At 33.5% G+C, this 22,137-nt stretch overlaps 1 protein-coding gene across 4 annotated transcripts in view; it reads right to left on the minus strand.

Moving 5' to 3' along the window:
- LOC150104175 (uncharacterized) overlaps window positions 1-22,137 on the minus strand; it is a 191,075-nt gene that overhangs the window by 157,487 nt on the left and 11,451 nt on the right. Inside the window, exon 2 of one of the 4 annotated variants that reach the window (XM_090396797.1) lies at window positions 7,998-8,132. The exons of the other annotated variants lie outside the window; for them this stretch is intronic. The gene's annotated coding sequence lies outside the window, so the exon portion shown is untranslated. The remainder of the gene's footprint in view (window positions 1-7,997; window positions 8,133-22,137) is intronic. 4 annotated transcript variants of the gene reach the window in all.

A 22,137-nucleotide genomic window follows, 5' to 3' on the forward strand; every position in this document is an offset into this window, starting at 1 on the left:
AGGAGATCTTTTCGAATTTTTACGTGTATTAGATTCTGAGGTGATCAGGAGAAGGTTTATCGCAAGTGTAGAGAGGAGGATAGTTGCATTTTCTTTATCACTTTCAACCAAAAGTTCTGATTCAAGTAGTAGAAGTACCAATTTCCTTAACCTACTGGCTTAATCGTATAGTATATGATATACTCATGAGCCAAATAAGTACGATCACCTACCTATTAGCGTGTTGCCCTCCTTTGGTCCTGATACCCACTTGCACTAGTCTTGGCATTGACTCCACTAAACTATGGAAGAAGTCTTGACGTATTCTGGACCAACTAGACAGAATAACGTCCCGGAGGTCAGCGATCGAGCGGAGCACTGCCATCGACCGGCGGAAACTGCGTTCCACTTACTCTCACAAATGTTCGATAGGATTCAAATCAGGAGAATTATGTGGCGTGTGAAGCACACGGAATGCTTAGATGTGTGCTCTTCGAACTCTGCTTGCACAAAACAAGCCGTGTGAAAGGGAGCATTGTTTTGCTGGAAGAATCCGATCCATCGAACGACATTTTCACCCTGTAGGGCAATACCTGATCTGGAACCATCCCCTGATAAAAAATATCCGGGGAAGGTGTTTTAACAGGAATGAGCGAATCCTGTGATATTCATGAGAACACTCAATACCAGGATATCGCCACAACCAGCCTGGTTAGCTACCCGTGCAATTCATTTGGCGGGAAAGAAGCTGAGTGGTGTTATGTTATGTTTTGGGCTCTTGAGTATGCATAGAATTCTGCAGAAGTATGGGTGCATGTTTTTTATACTATGCTGTGGTAAGAGGTTCAGTACGAGCCCTAGATTATAAATAAGATTAATCACTACATCATAAAATGCCGTTTTCCATTGTGTTCTGGCTTTGTTCTTACAAATTTTAATATCTCACATTAAATCGCCTTACTTTACCAAACCAAGTTAGGCCTCAGCCAGTTCACTGATATCAAATTTTATTCTCAGGAGAGACAGAAATGAGTTTAAAATTCTGATTAGTGCTGATATCACGAATGGTTTTACACCTGGAGAAGGAAAATAAAAATGGGCATATGAAAACATCTTTCGAGACCATTTCTTTTAGCATTTCCATAGTTCGAGGTGTTTTCAAGCATTTAGTATATGGTACACATATATTCTGTTTTGAAAAGTTGTGAATTAGTTCTCGTAACAAGTCTAAACCAAAACTATGCCTTGAAAATATTAGCTATACAACAAATTGCGAAATTTGAAGTCGGCATTAAAACAAATTACGCAATTCCTCCTATGTTCAATATACTTTGGTCTTCGTTACCAGATAAGGTGAAACAAGTATTATTTTATATTTTTCAAATACTACTACTACTACTGTAAAAATACTTCATCTAATATGTTCATTAAATAAAGAAACTCTTGAAAAAAAAAAGATTAGGAAATGTTACCAATTATGGAGGTATATTAATGTAAATTAATATACCTCATTCACAATTTTATTTATGTGAATATCACCCACGAATGGTTAATCAATAGCGTTTATTTAGCGCCATGGGTGAGCTAAAAGTAATCAGAATTTTCGGTCTTGAGAGGAAACAGCATGCCTAGAAACTTTAAAGGGATTTTCATGCTGGAAAACGAAAAAAAAAAGGTCTAGGACCCAGAGGCCTGCACAACCAAATAGAGATATTATTCCCTGCCAAAAAAGTTGACATGTGGCGAGTTTCTATAAACAGTTACAATACGACTGCATCTTAAGCATTAAGAAAGGTTTTTCAAATGGAGAATTATTGGGGGGGGGCGGGAATCTTACACAGCCCATAGTATGAAACAACATAGACAAATAACTATTGCTGATTGCCTAAGAGTTTCCTCAAGCTGAATAATTTTTCATTAACCTGGGCAGTACTGCACCCCAGATGCTTTAATGTTCTTGAGGTGTGTACACACACACACACACACACAATAATATAAAACGATAAGCTTTTTTGTAACATTTTCGTGTCACGTTTTTTGAAATGTTTTGAAACTCAGGGCTAACCTGAGTGTCGAGTCTTCAAAATTCGAGTTATCGAATTCAAGGAGAACTAACCTACCAGCCCGGAACTCGGGAGGTTGGGCGCCGTAGACGCCAGGAGAACGGAACCTCCCCTTTCGAGTCTTCAAAATTCGAGTCATCAGAATTCAAGGAGAACCAGCCTACCAGTACGGAACTCGAGGGGACCCAGGAGGTCGGCACCCCTTTCGAATCTTCAGAATTCAAGGAGAACTGGCCTACCAGTCCGGAACTCGGGGGTTGGGTGCTGCAGGCGCCAGGTGGGAGTGGATCCCCCTTTCGAGTCTTTAAAATTCGAGTCATCAGAATTCAAAGAGAACCGGCTTACCAGTCTGGAACTCGGGGGTGGCGGAGCCCTCTTATTATATGTGTGTGTGTGTGGGTGTGTGTGTGTGTGAGGAACTCTTCTGTCATGTTTATTAAGTTAAAGTGCGATGGTGACTGAAAGCTACAAGTGATTGGTTTCATGTAGTGCAAAATCAGACCCTGATGCAATTAAAATTGAATGCGTATAGAACTAATTATTGCACAAAGTTACTGCACCCGGAAGAGTAAAAGCGTTTATCTTTCGAAACAACTATCGACATCTGCTTTAGATCACGCTCATTTTTCTTATTTTAACATTACTGATGCAATAAATGATTGATGTATTAATGAGTATAGCGTATCAGTCAATTCTGATTATACTAAGAGACATTAGGAAATCGAGCTGCACTATAATGTGACCACTCTTTGAATATCGTTTTCATTATGCAATGATATTAAGCTGCCATTACCAACCACAAGCTGTTGCGAGCCAGAACCTGTTTATTATAGTATATTGATATTGATTAGATTGAGCAAGCAATAGAACTATACCATTATGGTTGATACACAACCGAAGTGGATTGTGGAATTCTCTCATGATAGAATGATTGGATACCAACCAACTGTGCACGTAATGTTTTCTTCAGTTTAATCTTAGATTACTTGTCAATAGTTGGTAAGAGCAGCACATGGTTGCTATGCTTTCCATTTTGCGCACAACAGCAGCAGTCGAGTATTGGCTACATGTGCAACGCCTGAAGAACCCTACACGATTGCCTTTGTTTCATCTATCTAAATCCTCCCACCAACATTAAAGGAGATTACAAACTTTTTTTTCTTAACGTAGTTAATGAAGAGAATGAGTCAAACATGTTGTGTCAAGAAGGCTAATGTTTTCGTTTGTACACAGATTACCCTAATGAAACCAAGTGCGCTGAGAATAACATGACCTTTATCGTTCAATCGATCACCGTCACTCCAGGTTTACTGCGTCGGCGCATATTTTATTTCCGTCTATCATTGCTACTACTGGAGGCGTGTACTGTTTCGATTAGAATTGTTCAAAAATAAGGTGTAGGCTCGATTCAAGAGAAACGAATAAGACTTCAAGAGCATACGGTTATATGCAAACAGATACTTCACTATTATTTGTCCATCTAATGCACTCAGAAAACAACAGTCTCCTTGGATAAATGGATTGAAAGCATTACGAATTCTCTAGTTTTTCTAGTTGAGACTAAAAACGAAACAGAAGTATTTCTGAATGGCGTAGTTCGTAGGTTAGTAAAATATTATGGATAGGTAATTCATTAATTTAACGCTGAAACGAATGCATTTTTCTGGTTAATCGCAAAACTCGTGATAAACGTCGCCTGAACATCATTAATGATTCAAGTAGCTAAGCTAAGACTTTTTTTTATTTTAGCACTACTACTGTAATACTTTTCATTAAGGACTTTATTCGCTTGAATTAAAATTAATTTCGTGTATTCTGTCATAGTAGTTTAAAATGGAAACTGATACATAGAGGATTCTACTGCAATGCATTGCAGTAGATCATCGATCTCATGAAAGTTTGTTAGTAAATATAAAATACATTTGTAATGTCAGTGGACTAAGGATTTTTTGTTTATTTTTTTAAGCAATTTTATATATTTTTGTAATGTTTTTAAAATTATGTTTGCATAGTCTGGAAACTCTGCTGTAGAGCCTAAACATGGAATTCTTTCAAGCCTCTAACAAGACGGGAGGGGGGGGGGGTCTCACAGAGGGGATAAAATTCATCTCCCACCTAAAGACAGTCAACAAACATCCATCCCACGACGGGATTCGAACCCGTCACCTATTTGTTGGAGAGCAAGTATGCTAACTTCTGGGCCGGCATGTAAATTCCAAGGAAGTCTTCAGAGGTTCGAAACGCGAACTTACTTTCCTAGTAAGATAAGCGATTTTAAAATGAATAAAACTTTAAAAGTTACTGTGGGATTAAATGTGGCAGATTAACTTTTTAATATACCACTAAAAATAGTTAATCCGATAGGATACACACAAGAATGGTTATGTAGATAAGTATCATTATTATACATACACTTCCACTTCTCTTTTAGTGAGCTCATGAATTTCCGAATTGAAGTACATTAAGATTCAGTTACTTTGTGAGTCCGTTGATTTTAAGAGAGAGAAAAAGAGAGAGAGAGAAAAAAAAATCATACAGCGGTGCCAAGTAATACAGTAATAAGAATCGACGAAATCTCATTATTGAACTACATTGGTTGTCCAAGTACATCAAATCCAATTAATATTTCAATTTAGGAATTTAACAAAATTAAATTCCTGATATGTTCTTTCTCACTCACTCAAAGTACTTCAATTTTAATGATTTCACTGGTACTATTAGTCATTATGCTTTATATAATGTAAAGAATGTGTTATTTAATGCAGGTATGAATCGTTTCATTAATGTAATCTTATTAAAGGAAAATCCTGCTTTTTAATTCTTAAAATGATGCGTTTAAAAAAATGCAAGTTGAACGAAATGTGTGATTATAGTTTACCATCAATGACAAATAAAAAAGCTTCGAATGCCACACACGCAGGCTCTGCAAATATCACAGAACTGGCAAGCAAGAGTATAAATATACACTGTGATGATCAATATAACCATGATCTGCTAACATACTTAGCTATATATATGGTACAAGGATGCCGTGTTTGGAATATTAAATAAGAAACGAGAGTTAATAGCTGTGTACAAGAAATATCCAAATAAAAAGAGTACTGTTAATGCTGCACTTATAATGGTGCTAGTCGAAAAAATATTAAGGATATACGCGAAATTTATAAAAACTTATTCTTATAAACCATCAATCTATCGTGCTTTCTTGAAACATTTCTGAAAATTAGCTGAAGATGGAGATAACTTGATGATCAGAAGTAGTCTATTTTTTTTCTCTTATTAAAATATTAATATCCAGCAGAACCGCAGGGACTAAAACTCTTGAAAGTATGCTTGATAAGCAGAATATTTTTTTATTAACTGAATTTCAGCAAATGTGACACTTCACAGCCTAAAAATGTCCTTGCTCACTTAAACTTTTTTGCGATCAGTCTTTTTCACAACAAACCCTCATTAATCAGATGACACTTCAGATTTCTTAGTAACAAATATCTAAATTAACGTTCACTATAGCTGTTATAGCTCAGAGATGACGTGAAATTAAAACGTTAAGCACAGTTTGAGGGAAAAAATTAAACTTTTTATATGTATCTAACATTTAGTACAGCATTTTTTCTTTTACCAAGACAAAAAAAAAATCTGAAAATTAATAAAAGGCCGACAAAATGATTTAATATCTTTTAGATTAAAAAAACTAGCAGAAGGAGCTAAGCGTTAAGCTATACAAGGGGAGAGAGAAGGGAGCATGGCTAAGTAGTTAATCGTTCGGTTTTAGAAATAATTTCATTAATTCTGCTCCACGGATTCTAAAAGTGAAAAACTGGAGATGTTTGCTACTAGCGAATATACGGCCATAATTACCAATACAGAATCTTCCAATATGCTTGCAATTTTTTTTTTTTCCTTTGAGAAAATATATATTCAATTTCTTGAAAGATAATTAGTGGTATCATTCGAAATATTGTTCACGACATAGTCGGTTCTACTGACTACCTTAAATCACTGATTGAAGATCCGAATGATGTTTTTAGGAGGCGGAACAATTATTCAGAATGAAGAATATTATGACGTGTGTGTGTGTGTGTGTGTGTGTGTGTGTGTGTGTGTGTGTGTGTACTTAGCATGTTGAAAAATGTACAAAATAGTCTACCTCAAGAGCATTATCGTAAATCTTTAAGATAGATGCGGTGAAGAGTTCTGTTCTCGTTTTATTTCGTCGTTCTCGGATCTCTTGGTCACTAAACCGCAAATAGGAAGTATTTTCGTACTTTTAAAACATTAATATTCAGCTTCAGTAAAGACGAGGTGGACATTTACAAGTTTATTACTAGCAATTATATTTAAGCATTGTTTCTGAAATCTTAAAATTGAACATTAATTTCATTATTATGACACTATCAGAGATAAAACAGAAGTTTAGAAATATGATTTAAAATTTTAATATTTGATATCATAGATATTTCACAGGTGTGATGGACTAACGGTACTAAAGCATGAAAGACATTTCTTTAACCAAAAGATGCAAATTTAATATCCCAAAATAAAAGCAGCAAATTTAAACTGCTTAAAATGCAGGATTTGCTTTTAGAATATAATTTGCAAATATACAAACCCGCTGAGTCATTCCTATATAAGACCAACGAAATAATGAAAAAAAAAATCATATAGTAGCAACAAGTACAGAATTATTCTGACCACAACGATAGAATGTTTCACTTTAAAAATTAATAAAGATTAAACTATAAAGAATATTTTAGCGATTCCATTTAGTAAAGTACCATAACTTTTTTCCGCAAGCATTAAAAAAAAAATAACCTAAGTACAGCTATCACCTAATCGTTTTTTTTTTTGTTTTTTTTTAATGACATCTTATCGAGTGCAGCAGGGGCAGAGCAAAAGAAATTGAACACTGGTAATAATAAATAAAAATAAACAACATACTAAACTATTTCTGAACATTTTCTTTTCTAAATACGAGCTCACAAGGTGAATGTTAAGGGAGAAATATACATGGTAATATGTGATAATCGGATATCTTATTAAATAGAAACATTAGTTTCAGTGCAACTCGACTGGGATTGGTCTGCCTAACTATTGCATTCAGAATGTGTTATACAGCATGAAACTTTATAATCGCTCGCTTAGAATACTCGGTTACGATGAGTCACTTATGTTTCAGCAGTAAACGCACATTAAGGAGGGTCATTTAACGATGACAGTGCGCAGTGAGGGATTCATTCCCGTGGATTACCACCTGGTGGACAATCGGTGGTTGATTATGGTGTATGTAGTAAGCGATATAAATGAGATGGGTCCCCTCTAATGTAGCCCTGGGAAGATGGTCCCAGTGACTAAATCTATTGGTGGTTTAAGCTTTAATAATACTTTTCCACCCCGCAAAAGGGTATCGCTAACCAGACTTTGTTCAAATTATAAATTATCGTCTCAATACTCTAGACGCAGACTTTTTTTTTGTTTTCGAAAAATCATCTGTCAATGTCCTCCTGAGTTAATGTACTTGTAGTAAAAAAATATCCATTAAAGCTTCTCTCACTATCGATCTGTTTTTAAAAGGCAACCGTAATGGACGAACCAAATTATAATATCGCTAGTTCGATTTTTCGAGATTTCCCGCCCTGTAGCTGATTTTTTTTTTTCCACCAACATGTTTTTAGAAGCGATTTTTTAATACTGTACATCGAAATTTAAAAATTGGTGTTAAATATCTTAACCATAATAAGGCATTCGATGGGCTTATTATGATTCGATGGCATTCAAATATATACTATGCCAACAGAGAAATAGCCCCAGATTATACTCAGCTAACTCAGGATTGTTAGAAAATAGTATTTATTTTATTTTATGATTTTAAATTTATCAAAGAATGGATAAAATATATACATACATAACGAATTAATTAGAAGGGTTCCTTAACTCACACGGTAAGAGTAATACCTTTTGTTTAGGAAGGCTTGGGTTCGAATCCTATCCAGGACATCAATGGCATAAGTCATACAACTTTATCTGAAGTTGAATTAGCTAGATTATACGGTGGTAGCAGAAATTCTTCACAAACTCTGGTTTTTCATCCTGCAAGTAGGCAGCAGGTCAGATGCACGCAACTGACAGACAACAGTATGTAGATAACATAACTCTTTAACACTACATTCATTAGGTTTGTATGAATCCAAGTTGCGTGGCCATGACAGAAACACATGAAGAAAAACATGTGATGGAATGACTTAGTATAAGAGATAGAAATGGCTCTTTGTCAATTGTTACGATAGTGAATTGGATTATACCTGTGTCATTATGGAACGAACGCATTTTTTATGAGTCATTCAATTCATTTCCATATTTGCTTAAATTGCCATTGAAGACTGGCTCGAGAAAAGGCTACGCGGTCCCTTTCGTAAGCATGTTATGAAAGTTAAAGGAAATTAAGAAAGTATGAGCATTATTCAAGAGAATCAAAGATTGCTAACAAGTATATTCGCAACTGAATACGACTGCTTATATAACACTTTAAATCGAATTGCTACATAAACTGCTATTGGTTGATGTACTCTAGAGTCACGTGTGTCATAATTGCTTCTTTTAAAATCATCCTGTTAAATATAAGGCTAAAATGTCCTTATTGAAACAAATTAGGTATTTGAGATTGTTAAAAATCACGGTCAAAACCGTAATGAAGGCTGAGGCCATTTTTCGGAAGAAAAAAAAAAAACGCAATGTTCATGAAACGGGTAACTCATCTGTAATCGAAAAGGCCTTATTAAAGTGCGTTCTTCTCATACAGGATTTAAGCAAGCCTTTTGATTGGGCTTGTATTACTTTCTTTGTTATTGGTTCCTGATTTTATTCTTTCATTATTTCTTCGTTTATGATAAAATAGTTTTTTTTTTTTTTTTGCTATTTTCTCCATAAATTTCATTTCATCTGCTTGTAATCTTTTCTATATTGTCCAAATGTCGATTCCAAAACTATTTTGGTAAAGCAAATGTATTATAAACTTTCAGTCAAATCTAATTTTGACTCAAGTTAGGTTAAAGCACAGAATTTATATTATGTATGCTGTATGTAAGTATTTTCTAATATACATATTAATATCCTTTTCACTTTCATATAAAATCACTCATCCTAAATAAGTAAAATAATTAACTTACTTTAAAACTGTTATTACTATATTACTTCTAGTTAAATCTTCAAATGCCATTTTTGATTTCTCTTAATATAATTCAGACCGGCTATTTTTTTTTTTTTTTTTACATTGAGAATAGCTTTTTAAAGTAATTATTATTCCATAGTTATGAGCAAAAACGTTAAATTCACAGAGAATATTTTAATACCTTCATTTCACTTACATGAAATACTTCATTATTTCATGCAAGTAAATAAGAGCTGAAGACAGGGGGACATCCATCTAATTCCTTCGTTCATTTCTCTCCAAGTTAATTCAGAGTTCAATCGTCTGTGTACATCATTATCTTAAAATGTGCATAAAAGTTAAATTTTATTTAGCATATTTAACGTACCACAATTAAGACAAAATGTTTTCCGAATTTAATGTGATGGGTTTCTAGTCTAATTTTTTTTTTCTTGTTAATATATATATTCTTTAAGAAAGCTCAATCCATACATGAATGCCCATTTCGAAGACCATTCTCTGTTTCCAGAATAAATATTTCAGAATATTTTTAAATTTATTTTTTAATTAACATTAATTCAGAATTCTTGTAATTTGATTTTTTATTTTCTTTATTATTTTTAATAAACAGAAATTACTATTGCCTTTTCCTATTCTGTTAACGGCCTGTTCAATCAACTTTATTTAAAACCAGTAAGCTACTTTTTTCCCCTCCATAATATATAATTCTGAGCTTAAGTATCCGGGTGGTTTACCATTTGTAACTAATAATTCTAATATTGTTTAGCATTTTCATTGTTTGATAGATTTATCAGTCCATAATTCTCAAGAAAAATTTAGATGTACTGCGATACTTCAGATGTTGTCGGTTATATTTTACGCATATATTGTAGAATTCGAAAAAAATCTTGTCCTCTCGAGTTGGTTAGCAAGTGAGTAACAGCACAACTGAAACGGCATTTTAAAATCGGAAACACTTTTTATTAATCTAGCAAAATCTAGTTATTATATGCACATATCGAAAAGTAAATCCAAAGACTGGAGGACCCTCCACTTAAAAAAAAAAAAAAAAAAAAAAAAAAAAAAAAAAAAAAAAAAAAAACGCTTTATTTTTTTAATTCTTTCGTTATTCTATCAGCCCTGCAAAATCACTCGCTTAAAAGTGATCTTGCAAGGTTTTCTGTTGATAAATGATGAAACCCAAATTGTCAAATTTTCTTTCGAGATATTTGTGGAATGTTTTGGACACATCCACAAAAAAACTTCCAACCCCAAACAATAGAATCTATTTTTCAAATACGCATCTTTCGTACCCACTGCTTTTCTCCTGCAGATAAATAACAGCGATGATGTTTTACATCGCCTTGCACTTGATCCTAATGCTTTTCTTATCGAGAAATCACTATCGTCGAATTACATGATCCTTCAAGGTTCATAAAACTTTTATGCTATTTGATTTTCCGCCGTTCGTGAGTAAGCATTCATTAGCCAGCTATATACTAAATAGACTGTATGCCAGTGAGGGGAAAACAAACCATCCGGTATAGTTCTTAGCGGCTCTCCCTAAAGAGCTGTAACTCTAGAGTAAGCCCACAGATACTTGTCACAGTCTTGGTGTGAATAGTGAGGTCTGAGTGGTGAAGTTCTAGAGAAGTTTTATCTAAAATCAATACGTTTGCACTGCATTCTTCATAGGTAGTCGCCATAAACAGGCAAAAAGTGCTGACTTATACAGCTCTCCGTTTCAAATAACTGCCAATACTCAAGCAACTTTGCAGTCCCAAGACGATCATCAAGATAGTTTAGTGAAAGGCTGATCCAAATAAAGACAGTTCCTATGGAAATCGGTTTCTGTCGCAAAGTGTTAGCAGGTAGTATTTAAAAGTTGCTAGACAACTGGACACTTCCCCAAAGTAAAACAAACGTCCTTCAATATAGAATCTGTTTACTCTGACACAAAGAAATATTCGGGAAGGCTTAACCAGTAAACTATTCAGCAGGCAGAACATTAAAGAACGTCTCAGACCATTAAAACTAACATCAGTTTTTAATGTTGCAGAACAATGAATGGATTTTTTTGATTCTGGACTACGTTTTCTAGTACGTTGCAATTCTCATATCAGGAGCATACATTGCATTGAAAATAGTTCCGCCCATTAAATGATGTAAACGATTATCTTGCAAGAAATGTATAATAAGAGCCGATGGACGGAAGATTTTTTTTTTTGTTCATGCATTTATTTATTTTTTCTTTAGTGGAACCCATGTTACAGATACTGAGAATTTAAATCTATTATTGCAACTAACAGTAAATGTATGGTCTAAAGGAAATTCTTTATTCTGATGATTTAAATACATGAAGAAGAATGGTCAAATATGTGGACTTCTTTCATCCCATGTCTGAAAACTAATGGGGTTGCGGCGTCTGATTCAGGTCAAACTGGTTGGTGTTTGACACTTCTATTGCATATAAGCTGTCGAATATAGTACCATAATTTGAATACAAATCATGGTATTATTCAAATTATGGTACAATAATTCTCTATGACGAGCTCATTTCCAACGCAACTAGAGCAGAAGATGAGGATCAAATGATACAAATTTATCACGCGCTTTCAAAACAGGCAAAGCTAAAAGTAAGATGAATAGTTTTTTTTTTTTTTAACCGAATGAAAACAGCGAAAGCCAAGCAAGGTATACCCATAAGACCTTCACAAGTACTACTTTTTTTTTTTTTTTTTTTTACCTTTCGGCAAATCTTTATATTAATATTGTATTCACCATATTAGAAACAATCTTCAGAAATTTGGGAGTTCGATGGCGAATTAACATTCGGTTAAATATTTCGTTTTATTTACGATTCTATACTTTTTTTGAAAAAGTAAAATTCACAAATGTTTACAAACCTATAGCATTACAGCGGAGTACGTGTGCATGGCGTCAAAGAGGAAAGAAAGAATCTACTGATATTGCTAATGACCAGAATTTTTAAACAATTAAAAGTTGTGGTCATTTAGGAATAAGTCAGCAAGATTTCCAAAAAACAGAAGTAGCTGTAATTAAAGTAAAAGAACTGGTGCGTTCGGTGTTGGCTTAATGAGTTCGAAGCTGCAAGAGCAAATGAATGTTGACCAGCATTTTTGCAATCATGGAAAACAGGACAAATTATTACGACCAATTCAACAGAAACTGTACATGAAACGTACAAAAGAGGCATAATACGAAAGCAGAACGTCTATGGGATAGAGAGAGAGAGTGTGTGTGTGTGTGTGTGTGTGTGTGTGTGTGTGTGTGTGTGTGTGTGTGTGTGTGTGTGTGTGTGTAATCATCAATTAATGTCCTTTTCTGACTGGATGCCTGATGCTATTCAGGAGTACCACAGGAGAGAATTTTTAATGTATTTGCTGTTCAACTTCTTCACACTTCCATAAAATAGCTTCACTAGCACAAAACATTTTAAAAAGGGTGTGGACTTGTAGATTTTCGTATTAATCACAGTAAACTATTTTTTTTAATACTAGAATTAAAATTTTAGCATATATAAATATTATTTATTGCAATAAATAATTTGTATCACATTTTCTTAGGACGAATTTTATAACGGATGAGACATACTTGAGAGATATCGGGTGTCAGTCATCACTTGCTCTTTCACGTAATCGATGATTTCACATTAAGAACAGAAGGCTAAACCTCTGTGTCATTGACCTGGTCATTTAACGATTTGAGTAGGTAGTGCGCAGAGCATTTGGTTGTCAACAAACAATCAAACTTTACTGTTTTCATATGAGATTAGGGCGATTGATTTATTCTGCAAACAAGATAGCTTGAAGTGCTTATTTGTAGTGTCCTTCCTTTAACCAACAATTTTACTTTACAATAACGCAGTATCGTTAGAAAAGTGAAAGATGTCCATAAGCTTATGATTTTCTCCTTTAAAAGAGAGAAACGTAAAAAGGTCAATAAATCGACAGTTCTCGTTTGAAAAAGGGGGAAAAAACTGCGCAAACAGAATAACCGGAACTTTAATTTTAGGCTAATTCAAAGGCACGTTGGTAAAGTAAATTTTGAGATGTAAATAATAAGATTTTCTCACAAGAAGGACAATGATTAGTTTTCCATTTATGTTCCTCAAAATAACCTAGCGTTTAGATATTTAGTTTTATATAAATTCAAGTGAAGGGAGAAGGTGTGACATATTAAGATCCAATTAACAATGTGTTAAATATAAAATTGGCTTTGCTTAATTATTTTAAAGGGTTACAGTATGGAATAAATGTCGCTTTAAATGCAAAGCAAAATTTCTTTCTGCCAAAAAAATTCAATATTCGTGTATTTTTAGATCGACATGGTTCTGAAATCTTTCTGCCCAATGTGTTTTCAATCCCCCCTCTCCAGTTTTGGGTTATAAACATATGCACGAGCTACCAATCCCCTTATCGTTTCATACCCTGACACCTCATTCTTTTCTGAAAGGGCAGACACGTGTATAGTTCACGCTTCGACCTTCCCAGGTATTGAATAAAAAGGTACAGTGAGCGTAAGTTATCCAGTAAATGTTCCAAACAGAGTGAACCACTGGACGCAACAACATTACCGGTACTAAATCGTTTCCAATATTGGTGTTTATAGAACCCGCCACAACTTCTGTTTTGTGATCAATAGCGTTGATGGACTGGGTTAGCTTAGGAGACAACGCAAATGGGAAGGGGGAGGAGAATAGAAAGAAACGACATCCTTAAGGATCGATAAATTTATTACTTACATTTTCATGGATTTTCGAGGGAATGAGAGAAAGATAATACAGTGTGCTTGGCGAAGCAAGTATCCGGGGAGAAATTTGTTCCCTACGGCAGACACGAAAATTGTTTAGCAATCAATTGAAATTCAAATCCTGAAATTTGTAATTAACAGAAGTAGTCTAATATCATACTTTGGTTATAATGATAGCCAGATGGAATTCGATATTTATTAGGCTGCAACAATTATATGCATTTATTTAAAATAAATTTATTCAACGTAATCAAATGAAAATTCAAAGCATTGTTGACTATTAAATTTAATGCAAGTGCTACTAGGCACTACTATTTCTAAATATTGATGAAGGGTATAGTTTAAAGAATTCATTCCAGAAGATTAAAATTCGCGTTGGTAACGTAAAAGAAACTTTTGTTTAGGTATATTAAATTCCTTTTCCTAAACTCCTTTATTTCTTCTTTACAGGAAGATCAAAAAACATTTTAAGCATGCTAAACAATTACACTATTAAAGATTAAATGAAGTATACTGAAACTTTGTTCCAATAAGGGGAATGAAGCAACAGTATTTCATCATTTTCTGCTTATCCCGGTTGAATGACTCAAGGAATAAATAAGACGTATGCCATTTTGTTCAAGGAATATGTTCATTTCCATCGTAGTCTTCCGTCCAATGGATAATCACCATTACTTGGGCTATTTATCAGAAGCAAAACCTGCAGGGCATTCAGGGGCTAAATAAACTATGCAAGTGTATTGATTCTTCTACGAACGTTAATGTTCATTCGTAATGTTTAATAAACCCTGACTGCTGCGAAGCGTAACTTGTAATTGGTGACTGCGTTAATTCGGTTTGAGGGCGGTGGCTTTTGTTTCTCTCGGCAAACTTGCAAATGGCGAATACGATGCTAAATTGGCTAAGGCTCACTACCGGGAAGAAATAAAAATGAAAGGCAATCGACCGGTAACAGATGAATTACCAGTCACTTGCCGGCTCTTAAATAGAGAAAACGTTATACAAGTAAAAAAAAAAAAAAGGAGGGGGGAAGTAAAACGAAAATAGTTAATTTTAGTGGAACTTGAGTATGGAAGTTACATGACAATAGCTCTCAAAAGATTGCAAGAAAAATATTAAAAGTGAAAAATATGATAAAAAAATCTTTTCGAGTACTTGAATGATATGCGAGATATACTGTAATCGCTATGAAAATGAAATGTTACTTCAATTTTTGCGGAGAATCAATTTTGCAATCAAGAGATCACTTAAACTTCAAGAAACTAATATTTTCTTCTCATTAAGTCATATTTCTTCGACTTAAATATACTTCGAATTATAATTTCGATGGAACACGAATCGTTTCGTAATAACATTTAGTCATCTGTAATTTAACGTATTTTGTATACAATATAATACTCAATTGAACTTCTGAAATGATGAACTATAAATAATAATAAACTAATATACGCGAAGCTTAACATCGAGAGAGGTAATACATTTATAAAAAACGTTGTTACATATTAAGCCTCATGTAAATAAAATGCACCAATAATAAATTTACTGAAATATTAGAGCCCTCCAGAATGAGTGGCTACACAATACCACGCAAGCTATCGTAACTGTTTGCAGTCCACACATGCCTCAATCTATCTCGTAATCTATATTCCACAATCCTCATATCATCTTTAACCGTTACCTTTACACTATCTGTATCGAGTCAAAGACCAGATCTGAGCACAGCTCAGATAACTTTTTAAAGCCTCTTTAAATAACCTTAAGTCAACGTTCCTTTCTGAATTACTATTATCCTCCGAGATAATAGGAATTACTGCTAAATGACCCTTGAATTTCAGTTTCATAGTTATCAAAACTTCAAAATTCCTAGCTAGATCGGTTTATTCTAAAATGACCTCACCATTGCGATACGCCATTGAGGATCGTCCCCACTAAAGCATAAATTTATAGTTATAAAACATTGAACAGGTACCTATTTTCACTCAACTGTAATTCCGACGTATGTAAATCATTCTGTAAGTGCTACATGTCAGTCACATCCATGATTTTCCTGCATATTTTTCTTCACCTACAACAAATATATGTACGTATGATTCCCAATATCATATATAGGAAGGTCAATGGAGCACCCCGTTCTACATGACATTTCTCTAGCATTGGTGATGAAATCCAATCAGCCTCAATAGTCGACTTCTTATTTAGTTTATGCATCAGCTCTAGTACTTCCTACTCGAACACCTGAGTCACATCATTCAATGCAAATGTAGATCTACGTTCCCCGTATCATTTAGTGCAGGTTGATAGTTCTTAATAAAGTGGGAACAGTCTCTTCTGCATATACTTCCTACATAATATTCAGTTGGATTATTCTTTCTCTTGCAGCGTAAGGGTAGAATTCTTTGGAACTGTGTTTTGGGTGCAAAGCTAGTTTTGACATTCAGATATGCTTTCCATACAAATACGCGTAACTTCTCAACTAAGCGAATCATTTTCGTAGTATCATCAATTTTATACACAGTATTGTAAGACATTTTTTTTTGTCTTGAGAATCTTCTCGCTTAATAAAATGGCACATCTATTTAACATCGACCTTATTTATTCTTCGAATTCCAGGAAGACATTTACATACTGCAATATTTACCTATTTTAATGTTTCCCATCCATCCACTAATACTATAGGAGCTTAGTATTCTCTTCGGTTGGTCACTATTTCATGATTTATAAACCAATATCAGTAAAACAAATGCGACCTGTTATATAAAATGGTGCAGTTCTTCACGGAACCATTCCATTATTCGTTACGAAATGAAATAATTGATCTGGGATTATCTTAAAACTGGGAATAAATATGGAACAACCGATACTCAAAATCTCTTCGAAATCACCGCATCTTACCTTTAAACCAAGAGAGGAAATAAGATTAAGGAATCCACGATGAGTCTAAGGATCCCATGAGATACTGCATTATTATATTAAGAATTCTTAAATTTCCTCATCTTTCCATACTTAAAGCTGCTCATGGAACATGATACAATTATTGTTCCACCTACCATTTTCAAAATTACCGATTAGTAACGCATTTGTTTAGAAGACTCTCACAGAAAATAGGTTTCTTAAAATTAGGCGATCACACATCTGCAGAGTTCAGCTTTTTCCTTCCAAAATTTCTGAAGTATCTACAATCTTCCATAAGAAACTGAATATAACTGAACTGTATTATCTAAAATGTGTTAATTTGTTAATTAACAAATTAACACATTTATAATTACTCCCGTGAAACAAATTAACACGAAAGTGTTAATTTTTTCACGGGAATAGTGCAATGCAGTTTCCATTAATTACTCATTTATTTTCTTAATACTCACCTAACTCATTTAAAATTTTATATTAAAAACCGCTGAGGTAAGAAAAACATTGTTTATTATTATTATAGAATTCACGCTACAGTGTGAAATTAATGGAAAAAAATCGCTTTCTATAATTTTTTTGGTTTGTTTACAAAAAACATTTATAATCGCTTCATATCATCATCTATGCTTCCATTGTTAAGCATATTCGAAACAAAAGGTATGTAAATTTCATTTGCCGAACAGAAAATATTCCTCAATGATATATTAAATGTTATCTGTATATTTACGAGGACACAAACTCGGTAAGAATACCACACTACAAGTTGAAAGACGAGATTGGCTAGGCGTAGAAGTCTAGCACTAGAATCTCAAGTAATGCATCTGACTGAGGCAGTCAGAAATCTTGATATAATTTGACATTGAATATAGCATCACAAATCACGTGCTATCCATGAGCTTATTGTTTCAGTGTCTGCTGTTATAGCAGTAATCCAGATGTACTATGATTCCTAAAGCCGTTTTACGTTCCTTCACAAATCAAGTTGAAGGACATCTCACATTTTGTTGAGTGCACCTTTGAAATCATTCCCAATGTACAAAAATCACTGAAGTCATAACAAAAAAGAAAGCTTACCCATAAAATATATATAAAATGTCGAGATTTATACTATACAATAAAACATACCTCAATTAAAATAAAGAATGTAGTAAAAAAGCAACTTACCAAAGCCAATCCATAGAACAATAGTTATTCAAAGTTTTCTGTACGTAATAAATAAATATCCGTAGAAATGTAATTAAAATCCTCTGTCGTTTAGTATTGCAGTATGATTACAGTAACTGATGTTCAACGAATATCAGTGTACCCAGCCTAGTTTGACATCTTATTAAAATCCGAAGATATCGAATTCTACTGAGACATTTATTTTGCTTTAAAAGTTCAGATGATGCAATATATTTCAAATGCCTTCTGAAAAGCTATTTTAACAGGTATTTTCTACTCTAGTTCGTTTTTTATATTAAATATAAAAAGGAACGTTTCCCCATGACAAATTTAAAGTAATGGAATTTAAATCACAAATTCTTAATATAAAGAAATACGACTGAATCGACAAATCTGACAACATTGCTGTAGAGCAAAGGGAAAATTCGACTGAAATATTCATCGTAAAGAGTATATCCACTAATGTCGATATTCTTGAATTTGTTTGGATAACAAAACGTACTTGTTCAACTGGCTGTGAGTGTTCATTGAAGGTAGCAGAATCCTGAGATCATGACTTGAATAAATGGCATTTTTTATTTAAAAGCAAAGTGAGACTGATGCCATTGTAATTGGCTTTGTGTCATGAAAATGAAAATAAATAAACCAATTTCTAGACATAAAAACAAAGTTTAAAAAGAAAAAAGAAAACTCAGATAATACGGCACTGCTTTTAAACTTCATAGAAATCACATGCTCTTTCCCCCACTCACACTTCCCTTATATCCAACTGAAATCGTTTCAGATGTTTATTATCAAGAACGGAACTTATGTTCAAAATAAACTACAGTAGAAAGTAAATGTCTGCAGCAGTGAGTCATGAAAGTAAAAGGATCATGATCAGCTCAAAAACTATTCTTATTTTCAACTACGTAGCATGGATTGGACAAATCCTCAAATGATTTATATGAATCGACACCCAAATGCTAATTCGATATGAACATGAATGAGTCTTATTTGCCAGCCTAGTTGGTCAACTTGACAGCGTTTTCATCTAATCAACAAGTCGTAAGGTTCGAAGGGTTATAATAGGGTTGTTTGGCTATCTCTAGGTTGATGGTTTTCATTGCCAGTGCTGGACGGCAACCGTACTGTTTATTGGAGATCCACAGCATCTAAACATGCAACTTCACAGAAGAATTTCCAAACCATTTTATTTCCTATCCTACTGGAGGTACTAATGATCGGGATATTACATTTTTGATCCTGGAATGGCATAAATATGATTCATCGAGATTCAAATTCTCTAGACCAAACCGAACTACAAATATTACTCATTCATTTTAGCAAGTATCTTAATCTCTCTCATATTAAACGACTATCCTTTTAAATGTTAAATATTTTGGGACATTTGGGTTTTCAGATACTATCTCTTCCATCTTGTCAGAATTAAGACTTAAATACAACACCTAACAAATTTATCTGAAAATATTGATTTACTTTTTAATAAATGTTAAAACTTTAAAAAAAAAAAACTTCAATTTTTGTTAAACTGCTTGCAGTTTTATATTTGTTACGTCGGTGTTTTGTTAAACTGTTTAATTCTTCAATCTTAACTGGCAATATTTATTAAACAATTAACATTCTGGAAATTTTATATTCACCAAACAAATTACATAAAACATTTAAATTAACATTTCTTAAACTGACGACGCTGGAATGATTTTTAATGTTTATTTAGCGAAGTTTCCTTCGCTAAATCTAGATTTTTTTTTTTTTTTTTTTTTTTTTTTTTTTTTTTTTTTTTTTTTTTTACAAAAATGGAAATTTGGAATGCATTTCCATAACTCTTCACAAAATGGAGAAAAATCTAAATGTATAAAATGACTAAAATATGTTTTTAAACATAAGCGCTCTATCATTAACAATAAAATCAAATGAACGTATCTGTGACACAAAGACAGCAATTCGAGTTTTAGAATTAGAACAATAAAAAAAAAAGTTTAAGGTTAACGACTGCAGACGAGTGTGAAGTGCAACAAAACCGGTCATGTGCAACGGAATACCGGCATCTACTAGGGAAAAGGGGTCGAATTACTACATTCTTGCTACAGTCAAGGAAAACATCGTTCCGACAACAGGAAATACATATAACGTGTCTGATATAAACCAGAACCACATAAGTGATATTAAAAGTTTACGTAATAAAAAGTATTATAAACGCGAATTTGTCGACCCATTTTACGGCTGAAATACAAAAATTTCACAGTAACAATGAAGATAATATTCTATAGATTGAAAGGTAACGAGAGAAAAAAAAATGAAACTTAAATTAGTGGGAAAAAAACAACTAAATTTATCAGGTAAACAAATAGAGCATGACTTGGAAAATCAGTCAACCTGTTATACAACCTACTGTTTAATTGAGCTGATTCCTCCACGTAGAACAAACTTTCCTTATCGCGCCAGGGAACAGAAAAGCCAAATGACATTTATATACAAGGAAATGATGTATTCATTCAAATGTGCGTTTTTCAACAGCAATCTTGCCACTCGTTTGTGCAACAATTTCAATAACTAAATTTCAAAAACGTCTACCTAGCCGAAGGAATATAAAATAGCATGCATACTGAGGGACATGCAACGAGTGCAGTAAGAGCTTATGCATTTTGTGAAGCTCACCTAACAAGCATTTACTTCCCCCCCCCCCTTCAAAGAGCTATGCTTAGTTTTAGATCATGAATCAATCTAAAGGCATCCGGTTTTACCACAAGGTTGCAGCACTAAAGATATGACAGCTTGAAAACATGTTTTCCACTTGTTAAATCGTTTATCAGCTAATGCGATATACGCAGTATAACTTAGTCTCACTCTATCCTCTGTCATTTATATATACTAGTAAAGAAAATTTCACTAGAATTATATTGTGGATTTAGACTAAAAAAAAAATCAAATATCACCTTGTACGACGCATGTAGTTTTAATATTTTAGGTATTCTTAAGATATATGCAAATTAAACAAGACGCAATTTTCAATGAGAAACGTTGGCAAACCGCCAGGTCACGTCTGGTATTCCGTCATCAATACCGGTCAACCCATGAAAACATGCATGGAATTAAATGAAGGATATACATTTAATTAAAACACAGTTTGCTCTCTACATGAACAGTTTAATTTTCTTAGAGAGCAGATTCTAGCTCGAAGCTTATTTAAACCAAATGTACTAAATTATTCCTGAATTGTGTTTGCAAGTAAATGAAGTACCTGAAACATTTCTAAGATCCTTTTCGTTTCTTTTGCATTTATTATCTTCATGACTGTATTTCTTTAGTTATTATAAAGTGAAAATGCAAATACCATATATTTTAAATGCTTAGTGTTTATATGGTCAGAGATTCCTTTAATGTAATAACATTCCATTCAGCGATCTCTGAATAAAAACAATGCATGTCTTCGTGTACTCAATTCCCCTTTCCCATGCTTACTCTGATAATCGTCAAATTGAAACTCAGTTCTAATATTATGAAATCAGAACATTTTGAACAAATCGTATTTATTGACTTTATTATAAATTGTAGTCATACGAATAAAATAATTCGAGTTGTATTTAAGCATTTCATGTTCATCACGTCATATTTGATGAAATGTATTGCAATCATGAAAAATGAAGTAACAGCAGAATGGATGAGAATCATCCACTCAAGATTCACTAATCAAACAAATATAACGAAACCCTTACTGAACACAGTATAGGAAATGCTCCGATGAGCTCAAATTCGATGACATTCATATATAGCAGCATAATACGCAAATACAATCCGTGTAGGTTGTCTGTAAATTTGCACTGGCTGTACCATATAGCATTTTGTGATGTTTTACAGCACTGTTCTTGATAAGTTTACCACTAAAGAATTAGGAGCATCAAAAAGAACTGAACCGCGAACCAACTAACTATACATGTTTTAATGCTGAAAATAATGTTCACCGAGTTCGAAAAAACATTAAACAAAGGTTAAAAGCCTACCCATTTGACAATTCTTTTTGAAATTCAGTTCACTATTATCAACACTTCTAAAATTCTGAATGGAGGATTTTTGCCCTTTAAGATTTCTGTTTGGTCTCTG

The sequence above is a fragment of the Typopeltis vanoorti genome, chromosome 8, assembly GCF_054136105.1.
Source record: "Typopeltis vanoorti isolate ZY-2024b chromosome 8, IOZ_Tvanoo_1.0, whole genome shotgun sequence".
NCBI classification, from domain to species: domain Eukaryota; kingdom Metazoa; phylum Arthropoda; class Arachnida; order Uropygi; family Thelyphonidae; genus Typopeltis; species Typopeltis vanoorti.